At 36.4% G+C, this 8,334-nt stretch overlaps 1 non-coding gene across 1 annotated transcript; it reads right to left on the minus strand.

Annotated features, from left to right (window-relative positions):
- Positions 1 to 7,741: 7,741 nt before the first annotated feature.
- On the minus strand, positions 7,742 to 7,849 carry LOC121459170. Its single transcript, XR_005975924.1, has one exon. It is a non-coding gene; the product is annotated as a U6 spliceosomal RNA (small nuclear RNA).
- Positions 7,850 to 8,334: the final 485 nt, after the last annotated feature.

The following is an 8,334-nucleotide window of genomic DNA, read 5'->3' on the forward strand; positions in this document are numbered from 1 at the left end:
TAAAGGGATGTTGAATTTTGTCAAAAGCTTTTTCAGCATTTAATGAAATGATCATATGTTTTTTTTTTTCTTTCAGTTTATTTATATGATGGATTACATTGATAGATTTTCATATGTTGAACCAGCCCTGCATCTCTGGGATGAAGCCTACTTGATCATAATGGATAATTTTTCTAATGTGTTCTTGGATATGGTTTGCCAGTATTTTATTGAGAATTTTTGTGTCGATGTTCATGAGTGAGATTGGCCTGTAATTCTTTTTCTTGGTTGAGTGTGGTTTTGGTATCAGAGTGACTGTAGCTTCATAAAAGGAATTTGGCAATGACTCTTCTGTTTCTATATTGTGAAACACATTAAGGAGTATAGCTATAAGCTCTTCTTGGAAGTTCTGGTAGAATTCCGCATTGAAACCATCTGGTCCTGGGCTTTTTTTGGTAGGGAGGTTTTTGATAACAGCTTCTAATTCTTCGCGACTAAAAGGTCTATTTAGATTGTTCACCTGGTCCCGGTTTAACTTTGGTATATGGTATTTATCTAAAAACGTGTCCATTTCATTTACATTTTCCAGTTTTGTGGCATACAGGCTTTTGTAGTAAGATTTAATATTTCTTTGAATTTCCTCTGTGTCTTGGTTATGTCCCCCTTTTCATTTCTGATCTTATTAATTTGCATATTCTCTCTGCCATTTGATTAGTTTGGATAGGGGTTTATCAATTTTGTTGATTTTCTCCAGGAACCAGCTTTTTGTTTCATTGATTCTTTGGATTGTTTTCTGTGTTTCTATTTTGTTGATTTCTGCCCTCAGTTTGATTATTTCCAGTCTTCTACTCCTCCTAGGTGAGTCTGCTTCTTTTTTTTTTCTAGAGCTTTCACGTGGGCTGTTAAGTCTCCAATGTGTGCTTTCTTTGTTTTCTTTAAGAGGGCACTTAGTGCTATGAACTTTCCTCTCAGGACTGCTTTCATAGTGTCCCATAAGTTTGAATAGGTTGTTTCTTTATTTTCATTGAATTCGAGGAAGACTTTGATTTCATTCTTTATTTCTTCTTTGATCCAGGTGTGGTTCAGAAGTTGACTGTTCAGTTTCCATAAGTTTGTAGGCTTTCTGGGGGTAGCATTGTTGTTGAATTCTAACTTTAATCCATGGTGGTCTGATAAAATGCAGGAGGTTACGAATATTTTTTTGTAACTGTGGAAGTTTGCTTTGTTACCGAGTATGTGGTCAATTTTCGAGAAGGTTCCATGAGCTGCAGAGAAGAAGGTGTATTCTTTCCTATTTGGGTGGAATGTTCTATAGATGTCTGTTAAGTCCATTTGATTCATTATCTCCATTAATTCTCTAATTTCTCTGTTAGGTTTCTGTCTGATTGACCTGTCCATTGGTGAGAGAGGAGTGTTGAAGTCTCCTACTCTTAGTGTGTGCCATTTGATGGCAGCCTTGAGTTTTAGTAATGTTTCTTTTACGTACATGGGTGCTTTTATATTAGGGGCATAGATATTCAGGATTGAGACTTCATCCTGATGAATTGTTCCTGTTATGAGTATAAAATGTCTCTCTCTATCTTTTCTGATTGATTTAACTTTGAAGTCAGCTTTGTTAGAAATTAGTATGGCCACACCTGCTTGTTTCTTGGGTCCATTTGCTTGATAAGCCTTTTCCCAGCCCTTTACTCTGAGTAGGTGCCTGTCTTTTTGGTTGAGGTGTGTTTCTTGTAAACAGCAGAATGTTGGATCCTGTTTTCTTATCCAATCTTTTAGCCTGTTCCTTTTTATAGGTGAGTTGAGTCCATTGACATAAAGTGATATTAATGACCAGTGGTTGTTAACTCCGCTCACATTTTAGTAGTAGAGTTTGTGTGTTTCCCTTCTTTTAGTTGTGCTGGTGAAGGGTCTCTAGATGACTGAGTTATTTTGGTCATTGTTGGACTCCTTGGTTTGTGATTTTCCTTCTATTACTTTCTGTAAGGATGGATTTGTGGCTACGTATTGTTTAAATTTGTTTTTATCCTGGAAAATTTTGTTTTCTCCATTTATAGTGAACGAAAGCTTGGCTGGGTATAGTAGTCTGGGCTTGCATCCATGGTCTCTTAGTTTCTGAAGTACATTTATCCAGGACCTTCTGGCTTTCATGGTTTCCATAGAGAAGTCAGGTGTATATCTGATAGGTTTACCCTTATAAGTAACTTGACCCTTTTCCTTTGCAGCTCTTAATATTCTTTCTTTATTCTGTATGTTTTGTGTTTTGATTATTATATGGCGAGGAGATTTTTTTTTTTTTTTTTGGTCCAGTCTATTCGGTGTTCTGTATGCTTCTTGAACCTTCAAAGGAATATCTTTCTTTAGGCTGGGAAAGTTTTCTTCTATAATTTTATTAAATATATTTTCTGGACCGTTGAGCTGTACTTCTTCTCCTTCTTCTATCCCAATTATTCTTAGGTTTGGTCTTTTTATTGTGTCCCAGATTTCCTGAATGTACAACTCATTTTGAAAAGATTAAAATGTTCATTGCTTTCCTCATTCCAGATTTGTTTGTCTGGGTAGAGCAGAACAAGTTACTTAAGCAAATGATGAGATTATAAATGATAAAGATAGAGTCACACAAACAGAAGGCAAAAGGTAGACCTGTAATTTCAAAGCATTTCCTTAGTGTTAAAGCAGGCCAGATTTCCTTTTTGTTCCTTTGTGTGTGTGTGTGTGTGTGTGTGTGTGTTTAGTGTGTGAAAATAAAGGTATTTTACTTTTAAATAACTTTTGGAAAATGTAATGTAAAATATATCAGAGAAAAATAAATTTCAAAAGCCCTGGAAATGCCTGTTTCCTGTAAAGTACAGACTATACAAAATAGCCTACTATTTAATTAGAGCTTTTATTTTAAGTACTGATAAAGAAGACATTCTTTCATATCCTGAAATCAATCAGAAATACCACATTCCAGTAGATTTGTTGAAACTGAACCTTGTAACATCAAGGGACCAGCCACCAGGCCCCTCCACATTCTCTGTGACCTTTGTGGTGTATAAGTCCTCAACAACATTGAAGCAACAAGTCCCAATGCAAATTGTTGTTCCAGTCTTAAAATGTCCCCGACTGTGTATGATATTTCTGCAAACAATGCAGGCTTCATAAACAGGATTGAGGAAACATTGGTTCTTAGGCTTTCGTCATAAATAATGATGGTGATCAGCCGGGCGATGGTATCGCATGCCTTTAATCCCAGCACTTGGGAGGCAGAGGCAGGCAGATCTCTGTGAGTTCGAGACCAGCCTGGTCTACAAGAGCTAGTTCCAGGACAGGCTCCAAAGCCACAGAGAAACCCTGTCTTGAAAAACCAAAAATAAAAATAAAAATAAAAAATAATGATGGTGATGATCTCACAGACAGCATCACTTTATTACCGTACAACATTTAACCCTTTCAGCTCTCACGACCCCTGATGTGCCCTTACAGGAAGCTGATTTCGCATCACATGGAACACTTCCTTCGACAGATTTTTTTCCCCCAATATAGTGTTTAGTCAGTTCAGAAATCTTTATAGCTCTCTGCAGCTTTTATTTTACTAAGGACAAGACCTCAGTGACAGACTCACTTACAAAAGGAAACTCGCAGGTATTTCCACTTGCTGGTTAAAGCTCGATCATATTGGAAGCCGTATTGCTGCTAGGTCATCTGGAATTGCTTTACTGATTGTCCCCAATTGCTGAAAGCTGGACTTCTGCCACTCTGTGATCTAATGAAGAGAACCAGTATTAGGAAACTCTGTGCCTGTGAGTTGTTCCTCAAAAAAAAAAAAAAAAAAAAAAAAAAAAAAAAACGATTCTCTGCAAGGCTTGTGAGAAACAAAGCCCAATGTTGCAAGAGAGAACAAGGAACATATGTTCCCAGGATCTGCTGAGTATGCTATCTTGATATATTGTGGCATTGTCTTCCCATTAAGGTAAATTAAGCAGCTGTCTCTTACTATATTGTGTAAATGTTGCTTCAGAATGGGGAATTGTTGGTGAGATATCAGCATGAGAAGGAGATGATATCATCCTGCAGAGTTATATTGGTGATTATTAGAAGAAACAAGAAGTTTATCCGCTGGTAAAAACTGGAAATAAAAATGAGAAAACCAAAAAAAAATGAATAAACAGTAAAAAGGAAAATGACTGGAACAAACCAATGCTTCAGTTAAAAGGACAGCTGCATCTCTACAGATTAACTGTCCTAAAGTAATGTCACTATGTGTCATGAGAGCTCTGCTAGCAAAAACTATATAAAAATAAAATAGAAAATAATGACATTTGTAATATCCTAGAGAATATTGAATAAAGGCAGGTCCATGGAAAGCTCATTTGGGTATTTTTTATTCATCATTAGCTGGCCACAGTGTTTGCTGACTGTAACCTTGGCACTCAGGAGGCAGAATATGAGGACTATGAATTCAAAGTCATCCTGGGCTGCCCAGTTAGAGCTTTGCCAAACAAAACAATATTAAGCAAAACTATTAATGGTGAATTATTTAACAAAAGAATCATTTTAATAACTTCTTTCTGCTCATTGATATTATACACATTAGCTAATTTTTAAATTGTTTTTAAAATTTAGTAAAAGTTCAGGAATTAAGGAAAACAGTGGAGAGGTTGTCTAGCATTGTTCTACTCTGAATTATTCCTTTGTTTCAGAAATATGCAATTTGTTTTTCCCTTTTCTCTCTTGTGTTCAAAGAAGCAATCATGAGTTGTTAGAATAAAGATCACTTTATTTCTCTTAATCAGTAAGAAGACAATACAACTCGTTTCATGTTAATTCAAATATATCTATTTGAAATAATCTTATTTCTGTTTGACTGTAGTAGTTGTTTTTAAATAAAATGCATATCTCATGTATACACTGTATAATATTGGCAATCAATAAACACTAAGTAAATAGAGCAGAAAATCTAATTCACAAAATGGATCATTTAACATTTTGGAAATGTGCTTTATAGAACGTTCAGAGAATGCAGGGTAGGGGAGATGCCTCAGTGATTGAGGAACTTTACATGCTCAAGTGTGAGACTCTCCAGCGCCCAAATAAATTATAGTGTGTATGCCAGTCCAACTAAAATTCTCAATATAGAGGGCAAAGTCTGGGGATCCCGGTGCAAGGTGGCTAGAGAGATTAGCCTCATCTCTGAGTTCAGAGTCAAATTGAGAGTTCCTGATTCAAAGGCTAAGAGCTATTGAAGCTGGTCCCACATGTCAACTCTGTTCCCCCACATGCCTATAGATGCATATGTAATTGTTTCCACACACCTGAAAACATTTACACACATGTCCACAAGATTAAAAAGGAGGGAAAATAGAAAACAAAAATATAAACCCTTTGGATTCATTTTAATTTCTTTATACTGAAGTTTCCCCGTGATATCACACTGAGAGGTCCTGACTGAGTGTGAAACCCACCACCACCCCTCCTTTTAATACACCACACTGCTCTTAAGACTTCTGTGGAGAATCTGTGACCTTTGCTGAGGGATAAAATGAAGCATGAAGAAGATAGAAAATTATATTTCTTCGAGTTGAAAGATAACCCAGCAACAGAATTCAATAGAAATATCTCAAAAGTTTGACTGCTGGTTCTATGCTAGACTGCATCTCTTATTTTTCTTTCTGTGGTTAGTATTTTTCGTCTACATTTGTCAAATGATTTTGAGTCTTTTAGTCCTCTTGCTTTTCATTTTTATAACCCATTTTATCTGATGATGGGTAAGGAAACGAAACTAGTCATTCAGGCTAGCTGAATTTGCAGGCTGGATCCCTTCTCATTTATTGCCGTAAACTTTTTACAACTTCAGTGAAAATTCTCTAGTTTCCTTCTTAATCAATTTCACAATTTTTAATGTAGAACTAAAGATTTCACACAGATATTTCAGATAAGTTTTTGTCACTACAGTTGTTGCATTGTTTCTTGGTTAGATTTCCAGAGTTTAAAAAAGCACTTTAAAAGATTTCTCCTTAAAATAAAAAAATATATATATTAATTTTGCTTTATGGGTATGAGTGTTTGTCTGGATGAAGGCATGTATAGTGTATACATATAAGGGGTCCACAGAGGCTTAAACAAGGCTTGTGATTCCCTGGAACTGGAGATACAGATTACAACATGCCACCACATTCGGAAATGAACCCAAGTATTCCATAAGACCAGCAAGTCCTCTGAACCGCTGAGCTATCTCTTCAGCTGTGGAAGGCACAGCTCTAAATGATACATCAATATAACATTTCCTCTGTCCAAGGCTTGAGGATCACGGTGGGAGAGGGGATGAAAAGATTGTAAGAGCCAGACTCAGTAACTGAGTATAAGGAAACAGTGTTTTCTGGATGCAATGGTGTTACTGCACAAACAGCAGCCGTGACCAAATGCCCATGATCAGCACAGGCTCACGGTAGATGAGATGCTCAGGATGAGGTCATACAGTCCCACTGCCAGCTGAGGAACACTTGCTATTTGATCCAGCCTGTGGGGTGTGGACAGATTTCTCTAGTGGTGTGATTTCCATCACATGGACCATACTAATCCTGGACAAGTCTGAGTGAGCACACTCAATGAATCTAATTTTAAAGAACACAGTCTCCATCCTATAACATGTAGAAACCCTGCAAATACAAGCCCTCTGTTCTTGACAGAGGCAGCCAAACCACAAGTGAGAAGCATCCTGAGTCATCTGAGTGATGGTTGATGTGAGGATACCTCCTATATAGTACTGAAATAAGAAGAGAAAGGGAAAAGTCCTCTTCGTACCATTGTAATGCTTATCACCTGTCAAAAAGGACAAGTTAGGAAACTTTTAGAGGTCCGTTTCTATACTCTTTAAAAACTGTTCTGTTTTTATTTAAATAAGGCATTGGTTGTGACAAAAGTATAGCAAGTATATGTGTGTATATAATAAACCAATTTATATATGTATATATTAAATACATAATGCATTAAATATAAGCATTGTTATTAAGAAATATATTTAATAATAATGAGTGTTTTGTTATATACTTGCTTGTTATATAAATGCTCTGAAATTGTCAAATTTTATCTGGGAAGGAAACAGGATGTGAATTAAATTTAATGTATGACAAGGCTAGGAGAACCTGATATTTGTATGCTTTTCTTGTAAGACTTCATGGAGCAAGCAGCAAAGATTACAACCATTGGAATAAAGATTTTATATTCATCTATTTCTGTACATGACTTCAATTCATTATCTTCCTGAAGTTATCAGCTACTTAAGTGATGAAATGAGTCTTGACTACATTTGGCTTATTTGGGATCTTACTTGGAGATAGCCCTGTGTTCGCTCAGGACAGCTGATAATCTTGAAGGACTTTATTCCCCCAAATCTGTTTGATCTGTGGATCCTGTCACATCTTTCTAAGCCAAGAACATGGTCTAGTATTTGAGGGCAGGTTCTTCATGATACTCACATACTCACAGGGATCTTTTAAAATCACTTCTGATATCCAATTTACTTTTATAAAAATATCAGAAATGGCAAAAAGAAACTTTCCACAATAATCAGAACATCACAATTATTGTCAATCCTGTAAAAGTCTGTCTACAGAAGGATTTACAAATGTCAACTCATGTCATCAACTGATGGGCACATTCAATATTGTTTGGGGGACAGCTACTGAAATCTGTGGAATCCCAGGAAGAAATTAGTCATGCCTTCTGCTCTGGCACTTTCTTAACTGAAGGTAAATAAAATATAAGAAAACCATAGACTGCAAAAGAACTGCGGGAGAAATCAAATGAGTTAGTTCTTCCTTGCACAGGGGCCAGGCTAATCTTCTCTGTGTCGTTCCAATCTTAGTATATGTGCTGCCGAAGCGAGCACATGAGTACATCCTTTTAGAGGATTTCTGACAATTCTGGAAGTTATATGACAAAATGGAAGAGGAAAGGAGCTACGTTTACTCTCTGATGACAGTGTTTCCTGCAAGGGTGATAACTTGGGCAATGTAGGTGAATTATTATTTATTTGAATGTTTACTAAAAATCAAAGTTTAAATGAGATTGAGATCCAGAAAACCCTTAAGGTAGTGCTCATTGTGACTGCGCACCCTTCATATCTAGATCCTCTTCAAATAGAATGAAAAGGTGGAAATTTTCTAACAGTTTGGATTGGAGCTAGAGGAGAATGTTCAAGTAAACCAAACTTCTACCCATGGGTTGAGCTATATTAGTGTACTGTGTAACCCTTTGTACACATATCAGAGTATAAAATATGACCTCTATAGTGTACTAGGGTAAATTCCAAGGAACTAAAATTTAGAGGAACATAAGTAATGGTGAAAGTGTGCTTTGTTTTATCTTCCCCAC

The sequence above is a fragment of the Microtus oregoni genome, unplaced genomic scaffold (assembly GCF_018167655.1).
Source record: "Microtus oregoni isolate MIOR12 unplaced genomic scaffold, Mior012 000018F_ref0000195, whole genome shotgun sequence".
NCBI lineage: Eukaryota > Metazoa > Chordata > Mammalia > Rodentia > Cricetidae > Microtus > Microtus oregoni.